General features: G+C 41.0%; 1 protein-coding gene across 2 annotated transcripts in view; it reads right to left on the bottom strand.

The window, feature by feature from the left end:
* The window catches only part of FAM81A (family with sequence similarity 81 member A), an 85,302-nt gene that overhangs the window by 38,810 nt on the left and 24,746 nt on the right, over positions 1–21,746 (bottom strand). The window lies entirely within an intron of this gene.

The following is a 21,746-nucleotide window of genomic DNA, read 5'->3' as shown; positions in this document are numbered from 1 at the left end:
AACGGTGACTATACTCTTAAGGCCACTTTATGGGAAATTACATAAGATAATGCATATAAAGCACTAAGCACAATCCCTGCTGCTGCTGCTGCTGCTGCTAAGTCGCTTCCGTCGTGTCCGACTCTGTGCGACCCCATAGACGGCAGCCCACCAGGCTCCCCCGTCCCTGGGATTCTCCAGGCAAGTACACTGGAGTGGGTTGCCATTTTCTTCTCCAATGCATGAAAGGGAAAAGCGAAAGGGAAGTCACTCAGTCGTGTCCGACTCTTCACGACCCCATGGACTGCAGCCTACCAGGCTCCTCCATCCATGGGATTTTCCAGGCAAGAGTACTAGAGTGGGGTGCCATTGCCTTCTCCAAGCACAATGCCCACTACATGGTAAATACAACAAATGCTAATGATTCTTTCTAGTACCTATTTGGTAACAATATTTATACTGGAATGGTAGAATGCATCTCAGAGAAAAGACATTAAATGAAAGCAGAACTGCTGAAAGACGGAGTGACCCAGCACAAAACATGACCTCAAGGAGCATCCATCCCGGGAAATCTGCAAAGGAATGATGGCGATGAAGAGGACACCCCTGAAGTTTATTGAGCACGTCCTGGGAGGAGCCTGGGGCTGCACTACATGCTGACACGCACAAATCCACACAGCATTGTGAGGGAGGTACTCTCAGGATCCCTGCACCAGGAAGTGAGGCACCAACAGCTGAACTGATAACATCTGGAGAGCCAGTGGCTAGCTGGGACTGGCCCAGGCTGCCTGGCTCCAGAATCTGTGCTCCTAACCATGGTGCAATGTTGCCTGCCAAACCAGCAAAGAATCTGAGACTGAAGCACTAAAGAGAGACAGACAGACAAGAAAACCTGAATCCTAGGGAACAGGAGATCTCTCAAAAGCAAAAGTCTGTATCAGATGTTTCTCTGAACACTTCGTTATTCTTTTGCTCATCCCTTTCTTTCCCTTCCCTCCTCCCCTCCCCATATTCTCTCCTCTACACTCCCTGCCCCACTAACCACTCTCTTTCCATCTTTCCAAAGAGAATGTTTTTGACTTCTCACAGTATATCCTTCCCCTTTCAGTCACTTCTTTTAAATTTCCAATTTGTCTGATGTCAGCCTAAGTATTTATGAATTCTCTTTACCTTTTTTTTTAACTTGTGGTTTTAAATTTTAAAAGATGAGCACGACATTCCTTTATTCTAACTATTTCTTCCTTAATAATGAAGATATTTTCCCTTTAGTACAGCATTTGCTGTGGGCATAGGTTGGGTGTAAAGTGTTTTTACTGTTTCAATTTCAGTTTTGAACTTCTCTTTGGTCTAAGGATATCTAAGTATCTTTAGAATTACTTAGGATTTCTTCATTTTCAAGTTTTCTTTTCATCACTTCTATTATTTATTTCTAATTGTATTAATTAAGAAGCACAAGCTGGAATCAAGATTGCCGGGAGAAATATCAATAACCTCAGATACGCAGATGACACCACCCTTATGGCAGAAAGTAAAGAGGAACTAAAAAGCCTCTTGATGAAGGTGAAAGAGGAGAGTGAAAAAGTTGGCTTAAAACTCAACATTTAGAAAACTAAGATCATGGCATCTGGTCCCATCACTTCATGGCAAATAGATGGGGAAACAGTGGAAACAGTGTCAGACTTTATTTTTCTGGGCTCCAAAATCACTGCAGATGGTGATTGCAGCCATGAAATTAAAAGATGCTTACTCCTTGGAAGGAAAGTTATGACCAAGCTAGATAGCATATTCAAAAGCAGAGACATTACTTTGCCAACAAAGGTCCATCTAGTCAAGGCTATGGTTTTTCCAGTGGTCATGTATGGATGTGAGAGTTGGACTGTGAAGAAAGCTGAGTGCCGAAGAATTGATGCTTTTGAAGTGTGGTGTTGGAGAAGACTCTTGAGAGTCCCTTGGACTGCAAGGAGATCCAACCAGTCCATTCTGAAGGAGATCAGCCCTGGGATTTCTTTGGAAGGAATGATGCTAAAGCTGAAACTCCAATACTTTGGCCACCTCATGCAAAGAGTTGACTCATTGGAAAAGACCCTGATGCTGGGAGGGATTGCGGGCAGGAGGAGAAGGGGACAACAGAGGATGAGATGGCTGGATGGCATCATGGACTCGATGGACATGAGTCTGAGTGAACTCCGGGAGTTGGTGATGGACAGGAAGGCCAGGCGTGCTGCGATGCATGGGGTCGCAAAGAGTCGGACACAACTGAGCGACTGAACTGAACTGAACTGATGATCAAAAGTATGGTCTGTAAACCTAATTTTTTAACGTATTAAAATTTGCTTTGTCACATATGACTGATTTTTCAAAAGTTCCATGCAAAAAAACTATTTGAAGAACAAAAGTTTCAATATTGCATATTAGACTGAGTTTGCTGATTCCATTACTCATTTTCTTTTCTAAGAGTTTTTATTTATTTGGCTGCACCCAGTCTTTGTTGCAGCATGTGGGATCTGATTCCTTGACCAGGGATGGAACCCAGGCCCCCTGCAATTGGGAGCATGAAGTAGTCTTAGCCAGTGGACCACTAAGAAAGTACTCATTATTCACTTTCTCTAGATCTTGTCTGTTTTTGCCTACTAGATCTTGAATTCTCTCACTGTAAAATGTCTTCCTCAAGGTCTCCTTTCATTTGTAATGCCGTTTACTTCATTTAGCTGCCATTTTATTTGGCACATACAGATTTAAGATCAAAGTGGCCATGGCCATTATATAATAACCCTCCTAATCTGATTTAGTGCTTGTAATGTTGCTTCATCTTACCTAATATTAAAATTGCTACTAGACTTTATAAATAATAAAGCAAACACTTGCTTGGTCTAATTACAGTAGGCATTGTTCTAAATGCTATAGGTATGTTAACTCGTTTAATCCTCACAATACCCTATGAAGGAGGGACTGTTATTACCCTCATTTCACAGATGGTGAAATCTCTAACTGGTCAAGTAACTTACCCAAAGCCACAGTCAGTACATGAGGGAGCTGGGATTGGCACTAGGAGCCTGGCTCCACTGACTGGGCTCTCACTCATGACATTATGCTGCTTTCTGTTCTTGTTAGTCCCTCCATCTCACTTTTTAAAAAAAAATTATTGTAGTTGATTTACAATGTTACGTTAATTTCTGTTGCACAGCAAAGTGACTCAGTTATACATACATACATATTAATACATATATATATACATTTTCATATCCTTTTCCATTATGGTTTATCATAGAATATTGAATATAGTTAAATGAATATGTGCTATACAGCAGGACCTTATTGTTACACCTCACTTTATATTTACAACTTATGTTGCTTTTTGTTGTTTCCTTTCTCCTTTCCCCTGTTTTGCCTGGTTTAATCAGGTTACCATGCATTACCTTTTCTCCCCTTTGTTACCTGGGGAGCGTCCCTGGCCATCGATGGTCCATGAATGGCTCAGCTCACCTTTCCCAACCTTTATAACCATATCTGCACCTACTCCCGGCTCTTTCCCTGCACAGCACTGCTCTCCTCCACATAAGGCACACCTACCCTCCTTCACCCTTCACCCAGGATGACTTACGTGGAGGGATTTTTACTTTTGTCCCCTCTTGCTCTTCCCCACACCAACCATTCTTTGCTAAAATAACCCAGTACTTCTAGTTGAGATACAATTAGAATTTTGCTTGAATGGCCCTTCTTTATCATCTTTTTTCTTCTTCTTCTTTCTTATTTTAAGGCTTCTGTTAAATTTACTGATATCCATTTACATAAAATGATAGGGTTTGGGGTTTTTTTTAAGTATAGTCGCTTTACAATGTTAGTTCCTGCTGTGCCGCAAAATGAATTGGCCACACCACAGAGCATTGAGTAGAGTTCCCTGTGGTATACATTTAGTTCTCATTAGAAATGATAGGTCTTTTCCTAAAGATCACCGATTATCTTTTGTGTTTCTCCTTTTCCTTTCTCCCATCTTAGGATCTCTGGGCACCATCACTGTGTTTTGGTTAGAGTCCTTTCTCCAGCATTTTCCTTAGACCAGACACTTGGATGAAAGACCCTCTGGATCCCTGCTGTGTCTGTTCTCTTCCTCCCTCCTGGTGAAGGATGGGTGATAAACTGAAAGGGTATGAAATTCTTGGCATAAATGCCTTTCCTCCTGGTGAACTGTGAAGCTGACAGGCAGTCTGATGCTTCTTCCCCTAAAAGTACCTTGCCTCCTTATGCCTGCTGCTGCTGCGAAGTCGCTTCAGTCGTGTCCGACTCTGTGCGACCCCATAGACGGCAGCCCAACAGGCTCCGCCATCCCTGGGATTCTCCAGGCAAGAACAGTGGGTTGCCATTTCCTTCTCCAATGCATGAAAGTGAAAAGTGAAAGTGAAAAGTAAAATTGAAGTCGCTCAGTCGTGTCCGACTCTTAGCGACCCCATGGACTGCAGCCCACCAGGCTCCTCCATCCATGGGATTTTCCAGTTAAGAGTACTGGAGTGGGATGCCATTGCCTTCTTCCTCCTTATGCCTAGATGCTTGTTTTTCATCTTCAGAGTTGAGGATTTTTATCAGGAAAAAAACTGTGGATTTTTAAAAAAATTGATTTCTACCTAGAACTCATTGAACATTTCAGTTTGTAGTCTCAGATTTACCTTCAACTTGGGTAAACATTCTTCTTCTATTATTGTTTTTTTTTTCTCCCTCTGCTTTTTGTCTCATTCTGCAGTTCCTATTATTCACATGCTGGCTGTCCTGGATCTGCCCTCCAAGTCTTGTATCTTCCCCCTCATGATTTTCCTCTCCTTGTGTCTGGCACTGATTTTTCAGCACTTCATCTACTTTCCCTCATAGGCAACTGACTCAATTCATAAAAGCAATCATCTGTGTCTCTACTGACTTTTACAAATTTAAGTTCAAGGAAGAAATTTTATGTTGTATTCAGATCTCCTTAATCTCTGTCTTATTACTCAGTTGAGGCTATTATAACAAAACACCTTATAAATAATAAACAGACTATTATAAATAAACAATAATTTTTTTTTTTTTTTTTGCAGTTCTGAAGGCTAGAAGTCTGAGATCTGGGTGCCAGCATGTACTATGAGGGCTCTCTTCCTGGCTTCCTGACATTTACCTTCTCACTGGGTCCTCACATGCCAGAAAAAAGGAGCTCTACCTCTTCTTATAAGAGCACTAATCCCATAAGGGCCCCACACTCATGATCTCATCTTAAACCTACTTACTGCTCAAAGGCCCCACCTCTAAATGCCATCACACTGAGGTTAGAGCTTCAGACATGAATTTGGTAGGGGCGGGGTTGGGGGCCACAAACATTCAGTCCATAACATGCCCTAATTATTTTTCCCTCAAGGTCCACCTGTCTCCTACTTCATTTAGGTCTGTTCTAACAGCTGTGCTTATTCTTCCTCCCTTTCGCTGCTGGGCCCCCTTAGGTGTGGCATCTCTTCTTGTTCTCTGCTCACTGGAGTAAGATTAGTGGAACAGTATGGTGGAAGAAGCTGAAGAGCTGGAGGTGCAGCCAGTGACCTCACAGAGCCAGCATCCAGGTGAGGAGCCAGGAGGCGGCATCTCTGCACCCTCCTCTCTGAAGCCTGCCTAGCCTGTGAGGGCAGAAGACCAGCTCAGTCACAGGGTGCACGAGCCCAGGGAGACTGGCCTTCTCTCTCTGACTCCTAAATCACCGTGTCCAGGACCTCACTGTCATGCTCTCTCAGGCCAGGTCTCTGCTGGCTCCCCCAGGCCTTCCCGCCTGCCCATCCCAGCTGATCAAGAAGGTGGCTCTAGAATTGGCGATAAGAAAGAAGGCACACCAAGCCACTGACCTTCCTATTGCCTCCTGCACCAATCTAGACATTTAAGGATACATTCATGTATAACAACTTCAGTTCAATTTAGTCGCACAGTCACGTCCAATTCTTTGCGACCCCATGAATCACAGCACGCCAGGACTCCCGGTCCATCACCATCTCCTGGAGTTCACTCAAACTCATGTCCATCGAGTCAGTGATGCCATCCAGCCATCTCATCCTCTGTCATCCCCTTCTCCTCCTGCCCCCAATCCCTCCCAGCATCAGTGTCTTTTTCCAATGAGTCAGCTCTTCGCATGAGGTGGCCAAAGTACTGGAGTTTCAGCTTCAGCATCAATCCTTCCAATGAACATCCAGGACTGATCTCCTTTAGGATGAACTGCTTGCATCTCCTTGCAGTCCAAGGGACTCTCAAGAGTCTTCTCCAACACCACACTTCAAAAGCATCAATTCTTCGGCGCTCAGCTTTCTTCACAGTCCAACTCTCACATCCATACATGACCACTGGAAAAACCATAGCCTTGACTAGACAGACCTTTGTTGGCAAAGTAATGTCTCTGCTTTTCAGTATGCTATCTAGGTTGGTAATAACTTTCCTTCCAAGGAGTAAGCGTCTTTTAATTTCATGGCTGCAGTCACCATCTGCAGTGATTTTGGAGCCCAAAAAAATAAAGTCTGACACTGTTTCCCCATCTATTTGCCATGAAGTGATGGGACCAGATGCCATGACCTTCGTTTTCTGAATGTTGAGCTTTAAGCCAACTTTTTCACTCTCCTCTTTCACTTTCATCAAGAGGCTTTTTCGTTCCTCTTCACTTTCTGTCATAAGGGTGGTGTCATCTGCATATCTGAGGTTATAACTACTTGGTTGCTACCATTTCTGGAAATTTGATGATTTCTGGTATTATGACAATTTGCAGTCCAATTTGCAAATAAACAGGCAAGCTCCACTAGAAAATATGTTTATGCCTTGCATAAACTGCTTCTGTGCTCCCTTCTATCAACTATTTTTTAAATTTAATTAATTAATTAATTTATTGGCCACACCATGCAGCATGAGAGATCTTAGTTCCCCAACCAGGGATCAAACCCACGCCCCTGCAGTGGAAGCACAGAGTTTAGCCAGTGGACTACGAGGGAAGTCCCACTATCAACTATTTTTTAAGTATAACGTATAGGCAGAAAAGTACACTTACATACATGTTTTTAAGGATTTTCAAATTTCCTTGTAAAAAACAGAAATGAGGAATATGAGGATTCTGCATTTTCTTTTTTGGAAATCTGGCTGAAGTCACTATAGACTGAGTAACACTGATAGTGACAGTAAAAAAAATTTCACTGAAAGGAATTTGGAACTGCGAGACCTATCTTGTTTGCTGTAGTTTCCAGCTTTTTCTGAATGAACCTGCTCAACAGAATAGAAGAATGCAATCCCAATTACAATCACCTGTGAATAATAAAATGTTAGTCATCAGAACACAATCTTGCAAGAAAACTTGAGATCTGACTAATCTGGTTCTGACACTCTCCCACTGATGAGAATGTGCTAGTGAGCTCTTTATCTTTTAATAGGAAATAATGCTTATTGTTACAGTTAATAGAAAGTAAATATTTATTTTTTGGTACATAATGCTTCAAATTTTTGTTTCTAATAAAGCTTATGACTATGGATTCTCAGCCATCTTTGGGGTGTGTAAGGACAGCCACATGGCCTGTTAAACACACAGGTTTCTGGACCCCACTCCAAGGGAACCAAAGCAAGGGCCCAGAAATGTAGAAGGTCATGGTTCACAGACCCATCCTGGAAAAAACACTGCATTAGACACTGTACAAATGACAAAGGCTCCAACCAATCATTTCATTTGTTTCTCAATCAAAAAAGTCACCAAGAAAAAAAAAAAAAAAAAAGTCACCAAGCAGGGCTTCCCTGGTGGTCCAGTGGTTAAGAATCTGCCTTGCAATGCAAGAGCCACAGGTTCAATCCCTGGTCTGGGAAGATCCCACATGTCACAGGGCAACTAAGCCCCTGTGCCACTACTGAAGCCTGTGCTCCACAACAAGAGAAGCCACCGCAACAGAAGCCTCCACACCACAATGAGGAGTAGCCCCCACCAGTCAAAATTAAAGAAAACCTGCATGCAGCAATGAAGCCCCAGCACAGCCAAAAAACAAAACACACAAATCTTTGTAAAAAATCACTAAGCAAAGAACATGAGTGCAATTCACAAAACAGGTGCTAAAAATAAATGACACTTTTTTTAAACATCCAGTATTTCTATAAGCAAATAAACAGGAAATAAAACCATACCGTTATAATGCACCACTATGCTGCAGATGAGGACAGTGCGGGAGGCTGTGCTTATGTGGGGACAGGGGTTATGTAAGTCACAACTCTGCACTTTCAGCTCAAGTTTGCTGTGAACCTAAAGTGGCTCTAAAAAGTGATGTCTATTTAAAAGTAAAACATTTTAAATTGTACCACTTCCATCTATTAAAGAAGTAAATACTTTAGTAAATTTATAATTTTAAAATATGTATCAAAAATTGAAAATGCACAGTTGGCCCTCATGCTACAACGTTTCCAGAGCACAGTCCTTCAAAAATATATTCATAATGTTCATAACCTTTGACCAGTTCTTGAAATAAATCTTAAAACAAACAATAAGTATTATGACAAAAATGAATGCACAAAGATGTCTTCATAGTGTGATGCATAGACCAAGTATTTTACAAGGTATCTACATGGTATATTATTATGCAACCAGTAAGAGGTTCATGGAGTGCTCTTAGAAACCAGAGAAAATGTGTACAATTTACTATTAAGCAAAAAGAAAGAGTATAAATAAATACACAGCATGATTCCTGCTGTGTATAAGGTACATAAAAAATAATACTAGAATATTAACGCCTCGCTTATCTCTAGGGTTAGATTACAGTCGATTCCTTTTTTGTATTTTCCACAATGTGCTTACATTATTTTTATAACCAGAAAAAAAGTGAGTGTGTGTGTGTGTGTTAATGCTTAGAGTATATATATGTGCTTCAATGCTCAGAAAACCCCATTTAACTTTCAGAATTCTTATGCAGATGAATGAGATATTATATTAGAAGTGTTTTCTTTGAATAATACAGAGAGAATTATGTCTGAATTTAACACAACATTCACATTACTGAAAAGTTACGTGAAAACAGAAGGCATTCTAGAGCTTATTACTTAAAGAAATTCTATGATGAAGTCTAAGAGTCAGACATGACTGAGCAACTGAACACCCCCACATGAAGTCTTAGAAAAACAATCCTTCTGTAAAGCCAGAAATGTTCTCTTAATTTGTCATTTTGGGACAATATGTCATCATTATGTGTTTACTTTAAAAAGCATATAATCAACTCTCCATTATTGCCAATTCAGTTCAAGAAACTCTTTTCTGCAGACCTACTATGTGCTGAGCACCAAGCATGCCTTCAGGAGTCTCAGTTGTAGCAAGTAAGACTACAGGGTGGGAAGTACATGGTCTAAATTCACATAAGAAGAGAGAAGAGGCCAGTCACCTTGAAAAAGTGATGTCCTGAGTCTTCATGTATTTTTTCTAATATGTGGCCTACCTTTAAGGATGATCCCTTGCCAGAGGCAGTAGGAAAGACCCGCCCTGTGTGAGCCTCACAGCATTCTATCATGCCTTTTTTGCAAAGGAGATATAGACCCATGCCCAGGGATCTCACCACAGACAGGCCAGAGGTGCCTAGGAATGACCAAGAAGAACAGCCCTCCGTGCTTCTCTCTTCAACTCTCCTCAGATTTGTGAGGACTTGGAAATGAAAATATAACTCCAAAATCCCACGAAGAAGGACCCAATTACGGCAGCGCAGGGCGACAGCATCTCCTGACAATGGCTCTTTAATTTTCACACTAGACTTAAAAATCCCCAGAGTTCCAGCCTCGTATATCCACTGCCTTCTTGGCATGTGCACCCAGATATCCGATGCGCGTGTGCTCAGTTGCTCAGTCATGTCCAACTCTTCGTGACCCCCATGGACTGCAGTCCCACAGGCCTCTCTGTCCATGGGATTCTCCAGGCAAGAATACTGGAGTGGGTGCCATTTCCTCCTCCAGGGGATCTTCCTGACCCAGGGATTGAACCTTCGTCTCCTGCGACTCCTGCATTGCAGGTGGGTTCTTTACCACCGAGCCACAGGGGAAGCCCTGATGGAGCCCTAAAACTTGCCAAGTCCTAAGCAGAAATCTTTCTAACTCTAATGTGCAGGAAGTCCTATCAGCGCCACTTCCAAGACAGATCTAGCACCCATCCACTCCTCTCCATCTCTACCCTGACTCCCGAATCCAAGCCACTCTGGATGCCCTCTGCCCCCATTCTAGCTTCCCTACATTCCCTTCTCCAGGCAGCAGTCAGAGCGATCTTTCTGAAATACAAATCAGTCTGTAAGCAGCATGAGGGCAAGGGTTTTTCATCTGTTTTATTAACTAGTGTATCCTCAGAACCAAACATATGAATAATTTCTCTAAATTCTTTTGTTTAAATAATGGCGTCCCATCACCCACTTCCACCCACCCCCACCCACGACACTCCAGTCCCACTGGTCCTCTTTCTGCTCCTCTAACACGCCAGGCTTCTTACAGCGTATGCCTTGGAACCTGCAGTGCCTCCTCTCCGAATGTTCTCTTCCGTGCGTGTCTCCTCCCCCACCCCATCACCTTGGCTTGGCTGGCCCTTCTGTCACTCCAGTCTCAGTTTACATGTCACCTTATACGCCCACCTACAACAGCCCACAATCACTTTCCATCAAATTACCTTTTCAGAGCCCTGGATTTAGGCTGAAACTACCCTGGCCACTTAGGGTTTGCACCTATAAATCCCACTAGAATGTGCAGCAGGCCTAAAAGCAGGGTCTTGTATGCCTGAGTCACAGCTTTAGCCCCAGTGCCTCACATAAGGCCTGGCTCCCCGTAGATGGCTGAGTAATTTATTAATTATTTTACCTCCATGTTCCAGGGTTTGATCGTCTACACTGAAGGCTCCAAGACTCTATCTAGCTGGTGCCTGGAGCTGATCAGGCCCTCAAAGATGGAGACAGACAAGCTAAAATGTATTACAGGCAGGGCAGACACCAAAACACCAATTTGTTAATTTACATGGAAAATCTCTATCAAATATTCAGAACTAAACAAATAGTCAAACTCCATTCACTATCTTCTCCCCCTAGAGTCAAGCCACATGACAAGCCAAGTCTAGTGGATAGAGTTTAAAAAAAAAAAAAAAAGAATCTGGATAACGTTATAGTTAATTATGTCAGCTTAACTAGGCCATGGGATGCCCAGACAGCTGGATAAACATTATTTCTGGGGGTGTCTGTGAGGGTGTTTCCAGAAGAGATTAGGATTTGGATTGGTGAAGTCAATAAAACAGAAGGTCTTCCCCAACTTGGGGAGGCATTATCCAATCCACTGAGTGTCATAATCCAAAAAAAAGGAGAAGGAAGGTGGAATTTGCTTTCTGCCTAACTGAGCTGGGATACTGGCCTGCCCTCAGCACTCCTGATTGTCAGGTCTTCAGACCTGGACTGAAGGAATCCACACTATCGTCTCTCTGGCTCCCAAGCCTTGGAATTACACCACCGTCTTTCCTGTACTCCAGCTTACAGACTGGTGGAACTTCTCAGTCTTCATAATCATGTGAGCCAAAACCTCATCGTAAATATGTGCTATTGGTTTTATTTCTTTGGAGGTCACAGACTAATACACATGACAAACATCAATGTTATTCTACTAATACGTCTGTTGCAATGGGACAAGACGATAGAGCTACAAGCTGTAACCCCCTTTTTAGGTAACTACATGAGGTCCAATGGCCAAGGGGCTCTCCTCACTGACGGTGCGCTAGATTCAAGACGATCCAAGCTCCTGTCTGTTCATCCCAACGATACGTTAACATCATTTGTCCACAACTCTGCTGTGACATGTTGATAAGGGCCCCTATGCACTCATCACTTGACCTTAGCAAACTCTTCAACAGCCCATTTGCAAATTATTAAGACAGAAAATTATGTATCATCTAGTGAATTAAATAAGGGTTTGATACATTTTCCCATTTCCCAACTCAGTCGAAGGAAACACTCCAAGCCAGCAGGCCATTATGAAACCTGAGCACAGGGAAACCAGGAGAAGGTCTTCAGATTCCAGCCAGCTGGGTAGCAGACCCCACTGCTTGGCTCCCCAAAGGCCAAAGACACGATGAAAGCCCCGAGGAGACACAGGGGTCCCAAATACTTCCCTAAGCCATCAAATCGGCAGGAAAGGGAAAGCTCACCTTCCCTTCCCAAAAAAGGGGCCATGGACTGCTTACCAGGACTTGGCTCCCAGGGACTGATATCAGCTTAAATCAAAAACAGTATAGATAATCCAGACATGTATAATTCATAGTTGACTACATTACCTCTTCTGAATTTATGATGATGATAATTTGTGGAAAGTTTCTGAGGAATACATAATTGATAACATACTCCATATAGCAATGCAAACTGCCAATGGAGACAATGAGTCAGGATGTATTAAAACAATAGATGCTTTTAGTCAATATTTATCAGGCACCTACTAGATACTAGCCCACAGGAATCATCTGTTTTGATATTTGTATCTGCTGAAAGAAAATGGGCAATAACTATAGGGTTCTCAAAGAACCAAGGACCCCAGAGCCTTTGATTATGAAAGATTTCTTGAGCTCCTACGATGTGCTAGACACTGTAGAGGTGCTAAAAATAAATTAAGATTCATTTCTAGTTCTTGAGGATCACATAGGCCAGTGGTTTAACAATATATTTTACTTTTCTTCTTGTATATAACTGTGTACAGAGCCACATGATAATCATAAAGACTTATTGAGCCAAACTTACCAAGATAGAGTACTTTCTTAATATTTATTTATTTATTGGGCTGTGCTGGGTCTTGGCTGCAACACACAGAATCTCAGATCTGCATCGCAGCATGTAGAATCTTTAGTTGTGACATGGGAATCTAATTTCCAGACCAGGGCCTCTTGCATTGGGAGCACAGAGTTTTAGCCACTGACCTCCAGGGAAGTCCCAGGATGCAGTATTAACACACCTCAATTCAACTAGCTCCATCAGGAGCCTGAAGTGAGCTGTACATGTTGAGAATGGTTTCAGCTTTACTTTATATTACAAAATCACTCTGTGGGGATATATTTTTACAAAACAAATACCCAGTAAATTTTACTGAGTGAACTGGAAAACCAGTGTGAACCAGTGATGAAAATAACCTAAAAACCAGGCAAGGACTTCCCTGGTAGTCCAGTGGCTAAGAATCTGCCTTCCAATACAGTGGTGGTGGTTGTTAGTCGCTAAGTCATGTCCGACTCTTTTGTGACCCCGTGGATTATAGCCCACCAGGCTCTTCTGTCCACAGGATTTCCCAGGCAAGAACACTGGAGTGGGTTGCCAAGCTCTCCTCCAGGGGATTTTCCTGACCCAGGGATCAAACCTGTGTCTCCTGCTTAGCAGGCAGATTCTTTAACACTGCGCCACAGGGCACATGGGTTCAATCCTTGGCCCAGGAAGATCCCACATGCTGGGGGGCAACTAAGCCCATGCGCACAACTACTGAGTCCGTGCTCCAGCACCCATGCTCTGTAAGCAAGAGAAGCAACCACAGTGAGAAGCCTGTGCAACACAACTAGAGATCTTGTAGCCCTGTTTGCCACAACCAGAGAAAACCCACACACAGCAACGAAGACCCAGGGAAGCCACAAGAATGTTTTTTTAAAAGGCAATTTACAGAATAAATTAAGAATCTACAGACAAAAAATACACCTTTCATATCATTTAAATACAATTTGAGTATCTTCACATCTCTTTGCTTTAAATGTGCATATCACCTATTCATAGCATCCATCCTTCCAATTTTATGTTGCTTATAAATAAAGACTTACTTTTAGTACTTTAAAAATTCTAATCTACACTATGATTTCATTTTAACAGAGTTTGGCTACAATGTGGCAATTCTGATGTCTCATTAAGCATCTTAATTTTAGTTATGTTTGGGTAAACATGCTTAGGCTCACAATATATAAAAAACTATGTAATTACTGTTTCATATAAAAGTCTATTAAATTTCCAAACTATCTTCTGTTACTTCATAATGATATACAGTTATTACTAGTTATAAAAAATGCGTGCTCATATATGCAAAGTAAAATTTTTTTCCAGAAATAGATTTTCTTCAGACTTCCCTCTCTAAAATGGAAATCATCTATTCATTTGCAAACTACACACTCCAAAAATATATGTAAATGGAAGAGTGCTGTCTGGTTAAGGAAAGAATAATCATTACTCAAAATGTGTTTCAGATGGAAAAAACAGAAGAACTGAAATTACTATAAACCCCCATTGTAAATTATTTTTAAAAAATCATCTTAAATACACTTTAAAGAAAAATCATGTTAAAAACATATCTTAAAGAAAAATAATTAGCAAAAGCCTAAATGATTGATGATTTTGGATTTCTAGGTATGCTTGCTATTAACTCAAATTATCTAAGCAGCTCAATGAACTCACACCAAAGGAAAGAGAGGGTAGGGTATAACTCAGTGTGAACTTCATCTGTAATTACCTAGTTCTATGAAGAAATTCTTCCCGGGGGTGGGAGGGGGAGCCAAGGGTAGAAATACTCAGAAAGCAAAGAATGACGAATAGCACTGCCTGTCACATTTGAGAGTTAGTTACCTAAGATCAGAGTTTAGAGGAGCTTTCAAGAGGCAAAGTAGAAAAGTGAAAGGAGCTCATCTTTAGAGTTTAACAGTCTGGGTTTAGATCCTGAGAGCTAAGAGAAAGAAAGGCAGAGGAACCAGAGACCAAACTGCCAACATCTGCTGGATCACAGAGAAAGCAAAGGAATTCCAGAAAAACATTTACCTCTGTTTCATTGACTACACTAAGGCCTTTGACAGTGTGGATCATAACAAAATGTGGAAAACCCTTGGAGAGATGAGAATACCAGACCATCTTACCTGTCTTCTGAGAAATCTGTATGTGGGTCAAGAAGCATCACAGAACCTCATATGGGAAAGTGACTGGCTCAGATTGAGAAAGTGGTACAACAACAGGTTGTTCATTGTCACCCTGTTTACTTAACTTATACACAGAGCACATCATGAGAAATGTTGGGCTGGATGACTTACAAGCTGGAATCAAGATTTCCAGGAAAAATACCAACAACCTCAGATATGCAGATGACACCACTTAAATAGCAAAAAGCAAAGAGGAACTAAAGAACCTCTTGATGAGGGTGAAAGAGGAGAATGAGAAAGCTGGCTTAATTTATTAAAAATTAAAAATAAAATATTAAAAATAAATAAAAATTTAATTTATTTTAATAATTTTAATAAATTTAATAATTTTAATAAATTAAAAAATAAAAATTAATTTATTTTTAAAAATAAAAATAAAAAATTAAATAATTAAATAATTAAAAAATTAAGATCATGGCATCCGGCCCCATCAGTTCAGCTCAGTTAAGTCACTCAGTCGTGTCCGACTCTTTGTGACACCGTGAACCGCAGCACACCAGGCTTCCCTGTCCATCACCAACTGCCGGAGTCCACCCAAACCCATGTCCATTGAGTCGGTGATGCCATCCAAACATCTCATCTTCTGTTGTCCCCTTCTCCTCCTGCCCTCAATCTTTCCCAGCATTAGGGTCTTCTCAAATAAGCCATCTCTTCTCGTCAGGTTGCCAAAGTATTGCAGTTTCAGCTTCAACATCCGGTCCCATCACTTCATGGCAAATAGAAGGGGAAAAGGTGGAAGCAGTGACAGATTTCCTCTTCCTGGGCTCTTAAATCATGGTGGATTGTGATTGCAGTCATGAAATTAGAAGATGATTGCTTCTTGGCAGGAAAGCTATGACAAACCTAAATAGTGTATTAAAAAGTAAAGACATCATTTTGCCAACCAAGGTCCATATAGTAAAGGCTGTGGTCTTTCCAGTAGTCATGTACGGATATGACAGCTGGATCATAAAGAAAGCAGAGTGCTAAAGAACTGATGCTTTCAAACTCTTGAGAATCCCTTGGACAACAGGGAGATCAAACCAGTCAGTCTTAAAGGAAATCAACCCTGAACACTTAATGGAAGGACTGATGCTGAAGCTCCAATACTTTGGCCGACTGATTGGAAAAGACCTGATGCTGGGAAAGATTGAGGGCAGGAGGAGAAGGAGGCGACAGAGAATGTGATGGTTGGATGGCATCACTGATTCAATGGACATGAACTTGGGCAAACTCTGAGAGATGGTGAGGGACAGGGAGGCCTGGCGTGCTGCAGTCCATGGGGTCACAAGAGTCAGATCCGACTTGGCAACTGAACAACAACAGAGATCTCAGAGAAGTCTCTTCACTTCCCAGGGCCTTGGATGCATCATTTGAAAAGGACAGAGTTTGCACAAAGGACCTCAGGGTCTCTTCCAGTTCTTTTTGCTACCAGAAGATCTGCAACGGGCTTCCATCTGAACAGGGCATTTATTCACTTAAAAAGCATTCATGGCATTTTGTTCCAAACATTGTGCTGGACAATGGAAAGATGAGAAAGACAAAGTTCCTTTCTTTTTGAAGGGCTTCCACTCTATCAAGGGATACAGACATGCAAATAAACAATGCCAGACTTATTCAGTAAATGCTGTGGTAACAGTGCCAAGTGCTGGGTGCCCAGGATAAATTAAGGGAAAAAGAAGTGAGGCCAGGGAGGGAACTGGTGGTGAAGGCTTCCTAGAATGAAGGAGCTATTAAACAGCACTGGGGGCTCAGCCGAAGTTGGAAATTACATATTTGAAATGGTTCTGATTGTTGGATTAGTACACAGCAGCTACCAAAGGGGAAGTTATCCCCCAGATACCCCACAGCTGCAGCTTAAGTACTATCACCTCTTTTGCAGACAGAAAAAATTCTAATGGTAGAATTACACTCTCTGCTTTTACCTGAGGATAGTACTGCAGAATGGATGGTTTCCAGTCTCTAGTCTGTCCACCACCCACATAAGCAAAGAGAACCAAGCAGAGTACCCACAGTGAAATGCTGGGTGTGGGAAGAATGGGGAGGTCACACCATTTTCTAACATGAAACAGGAGGGTTTGCAATTTTTTGCAACACATTTCTCACCGCTGGTAGAAGGATCAGGGATCTGAGCGTCATTGTTTCTCCCCAATCACTTTGATTTTATCCATCACCCTTTATAGAATGGAGTACAGCAGGGCTATCAGCCTCCTAATATATCTCTCTCTTCAAAATGGAAATGTTTAAGTTGGGGTTCTTCAATCTTGAGAAGGTGCCAACTTGGGGCTGCCAAATTATTCAGTCTCTGGGATAAAACTGCTTTAGCACTCAAATATAATACTGAAAAGATCATTCTAAATATAGACACCACTTTCCGAAAACAAGTAAATTATCTGCAGCAGTCTCTTACATGTTCTATGCCTCTTGGATACCATTAGAGTTCTTTGGCTGCCAGAAACTGAACCTGATTCTGGCTTAGTGAAAAATCTGGAATTTACTGGAAGGCTATAGGGGAGAAGTGCGTACAATCAACAGGACAGCTGGGGATCCAGACTGAGAAAAAGACACAAAAGGCAATTCCTAGGGTCAAGGCAGTAGGACCACTACCTAACATCCTACAGGTACAGCTGCTGGAAAGATACTCATGTCCTTGGAACACTCTGCTCAGGTTTCGGACTCCAGGAAGTGAGAGTCTCAATGCTCTGGTCTGTGTTATGGACTCCAATCCACATTATCAAAAAATGTGATAAGGCACTCTGATTAATAGCCATCTTAGCCTGTATCCAATGGAATAAAGGTAAACTCCAAAGGGAAAATAAAATGCTATGATCCAAAGAAACTGAAATGGATGCCATCAGTCACCAAAGCAACAAAGATCAACTCCATCCCCTTATTAAAAAAAGACAAATGTACTCCAATAGGATACAACTCTGAGTAAATCTCTGACTTAGTAAAGGTGTGCTGTAATCTCCAAAGACAGTGAAAATGGTTAATCATGTGGTATTCTAGGTTCTCCCTTGGGTATAAGCTGAGTGAGACTTCTCAAAAAAGGAAATCAACTATGTACACAATAGTCATAAAGAGCTGCTGCTGCTGCTGCTGCTGCTGCTGCTGCTGCTGCTAAGTCGCGTCAGTCGTGTCTGACTCTGTGGGACCCCACAGATGGCAGCCCACCAGGCTCCACCATCCCTGGGATTCTCCAGGCAAGAACACTGGAGTGGGTTGCCATTTCCTTCTCCAATGCATGAAAGTGAAAAGTGAAAGTGAAGTCGCTCAGTTGTGTCCGACTCTTTGCGACCCCATGGACTGCAGCCCACCAGGCTTCTCCATCCATGGGATTTTCCAGGCAAGAGAACTGGAGTGGGGTGCCATTGCCTTCTCCACATAAAGAGCTGGAATAGCTATATTAATATCAGACAAAAGAGACTTGAAAACAAGAAATGTTACTAGAGATAAAGAGAGACATCTTATAATGACAGGAGAATCACTGTATCAGGAAAATATACACATTATAAATGTGTACACATGTAACAACAAAGCCCTGAATACATGAAGCAAAACTGACAGAACTGAGAGGAGCAATGGGCAATTCAACAATAAAAATCGGACATTCAATAACTGAAAAAAAAGTCTCAGGACTTCCCTGGTGGGCCAGTGGTTAAGACTTCACCTTTCAATGCGGGGGGTGCAGGTTTAATCCCTAGGCAGGGAGCTAAGATCTCACATGCCTTGCACCCAAAAAACCCAAAACATAAAACAAAAGCAATATTGTAACAAATTCAACAAAGACTTAAAAAAAAAGATGCACATCAAAAAAATCTCTAAAAACAAGTCTAAATAAATTTAAAGAGATTAAAGATATACAAAGTCGTTCTCTGCCCACATTAAATTAGAAATCCACAAAATATCCACTAAATATAGGGAAACTCCAAACATTCAGAAATTAAATAACATACTTCTAAGTAACACATGTACCAAAAAGAAGAAATTACAAGGTAAATTTTACGATACTTTAAACCGAATGAAAACAAAATCACAACGTACCAAAACTCATGGAAGCAGCCAAAGCAGTGCTCAGAGGCCACATTATGGCTTTAAACACCATTATCAGAAAAGAAGAAAGATCTCAAACCAATTCCCTAAGCTTCTACCTGAAGAAACTAGAAAAGCAAACTAACCTAAAATAAGCAGAGAAAAATGAAACAACCTAGAGTTGAAAGCAATGAAATAGAAAACAAAAAAGCAAATGTGAAAAAAATAAAACCAAGAGCTGATGCTTTGCAACACTGAAGGCTCAATATTAAGACAGCAATTCTCCACAAACTGATCTATACATTCAAAGTGATCTCTGTCAAAATCTTGGCAGAGTTTTTAATAGAGCTAATCCTAAAATTTATAAGGAAATACAAAGGACCTAGAATAGCTGAGAGAGACAATTTTGACAAGAGCAAAGTTGGAGGGCTTACACTGTATGATTTCAAAATGTACTCTTAAGCTAAAAATTAAGGCAATGTGGTATTGGCATAGGAAAGCCATACAAATCAATGGCATTCAGAAATTAACCCTTAAATTTTATGATCCATTCATTTTTGACAAAGGGGCAAACGGGAAAATGATCGATTTTCCTTGGATATCCATTTGAAAAAAAAATTAACTTAGATCTTTAACCTCACTTCATACATGAAAATTAACTCAAAGTAACTCACAGACCTGAAGGTAAAAACTAAAATCAACTTTTGAAGAAAACAGAGCACAAAAGCCTTATGACCTTGGGTTAAGCAAACAGTTCTCAAGACATACCACCAAAAATATAAACCATTTTTTTAAAAACTTGTAAGTTGGACCTCATTAAAATTTGTGCTTCAAAAGACACCACTGGGAGAAGAATGAAAACAGAAGCCACAGAATGGGAGAAAATATTTTGCAAATCTCCTATCTGATATGGGACCTGTATCTGTAATATACAAAGAAATCTTACAATTCAATAATAAAATAACCTAATTTAAAAATGGGTTCTGACACATGTTACAACATGGATAAAAAATCTGGAAATCATTATAAGTGAAATGACCGAGACACAAAAGGGCAAGTACTGTATGACTGCACTTCTGTGATATACCTGGAATAGGGACAGAAAGCAGAAGAGAAGTTGCCCAGGGCTGAGGGGAAAGTGCAATGGAGAGTTATTGTTTACTGGGAATAGAGTTTCTGTTTGGGATAATCAAAAAGTTTTGAAAATCAACAGAGGTGAACATTGTGAATGTAATTAATGTCAATGAACTGCACACTTTAAAATGGTTAAAACGTAAGTATCTTAATTAATTAATAAAAAATAATTTTAAAAAATGGGCAACAGACTTGGGTAGACACTTCACCAAAGAAGACGCACAAATGACTAACAAGGACATGAAAACATCATTAGTTATTAGGGAAATGCAAATTAATAGCACAATGAAATACCACTACACGGCCACTATAATGACTATAATCAAAAAGAGAGATGATAGCAAGTGCTGGGGATGAAGTAGGGAAACTGGACTCCTCACACATTCCTGGTGGGATTGTAAAACGGCATAGCCACTTCGGAAAATTGTTTGGCTACATTTTAAAAAGTTAAACATAAGCTTACTACAAGACCCAGCAATTCCACACCTAGTCATCTACCCAAGAAAAATTAAAATATATCTCCATACAAAGACATGTTCACATATTCACAATACCTTTAGTCACAACAGCTAAAAACTGGAAACAATCCAAATGTTGATTAGCTGATAAGTGGAAAAACAGAAAGCTGTATATCCATATAATAGGATACTATTAAGTAGGTTTAGTCGCTAAGTCATTTCTGACTCTTGCAACCCCACAGACTGTAGCCTTCCAGGCTCCTCTGTCCATGGGATTTCCCAGGCAAGAATACTGGAGTGGGTTGCCATTTCCTTCTCCAGGGGATCTTCCTGACCCAGGGATTGAACCCAGAGATCGAACCCAGGTCTCCAGCATTGCAGGCAGACTCTTTACCATTGAGCCACCAGGAAAGTCCAATATGATACCACTCAGACATAAAGAGAAACGAAATACTGATACATGCTAGAACATGGTTGCACCTCAAAAAGATTATGCTAAGTGAAAGAAGCTGGATGCAAAAGACTTCATATTGTAAGATTCCATTCATATGAAATGTCCAGAAAAGACAAATTATCTATAGAGACAGAAAGCACACTGGTGGCTGCCTGGGTCTGGGGTAGAAGGAAGGATTACTCGCAAACAGGCTGATAGAAATTTGGGGAGTGATTGAAATGTTCTATAACTGAACTGTGTTGATGGTTGCACAACATTAATTCTATTAATTTACTACAAATCATTGAATTGTACACTTAAAATGGGTAGACTTCTGTGGCTTTTCAATTGTACTTCAGTAAAGCTTTTAAAATAAATAAATACAAATCTGAAACTGAAAAAGAGTCTTGATTTCAGGAAGCATAATTAAAATACAATCTCCATGACATAAGACAAAGGTTTTCCTTAATCTAGCCATATACCTTTTATTCATATATTTTCAAACTACATGTGTAAGGAAGTGAAGTCTCTCAGTCATGTCCGACTCTTTGCGACCCCATGGGCTATAGCCTACCATGCTCCTCTGTCCATGGGATTTTCCAGGCAAGAGTACTGGAGTGGGTTGCCATTTCCTTCTCCAGAGGATCTTCCCAACCCAGGGATTGAACCTGGGTCTCCCACATTGTAAGCAGACACTTTACCATCTGAGCCACCAGGGAAGTACTGACATTGTTCAGTGATGTTAGCCCGGGCTCTAAATGATCTTAAGCTTTCTGAATTAAATTCTGTGGTCCCTGTG

This window comes from Bos mutus, chromosome 10, assembly GCF_027580195.1.
Source record: "Bos mutus isolate GX-2022 chromosome 10, NWIPB_WYAK_1.1, whole genome shotgun sequence".
Classification (NCBI taxonomy): domain Eukaryota; kingdom Metazoa; phylum Chordata; class Mammalia; order Artiodactyla; family Bovidae; genus Bos; species Bos mutus.
Note: the sequence above shows the minus strand (reverse complement) of the source record. Positions and strands in the feature narration are given on the sequence as shown.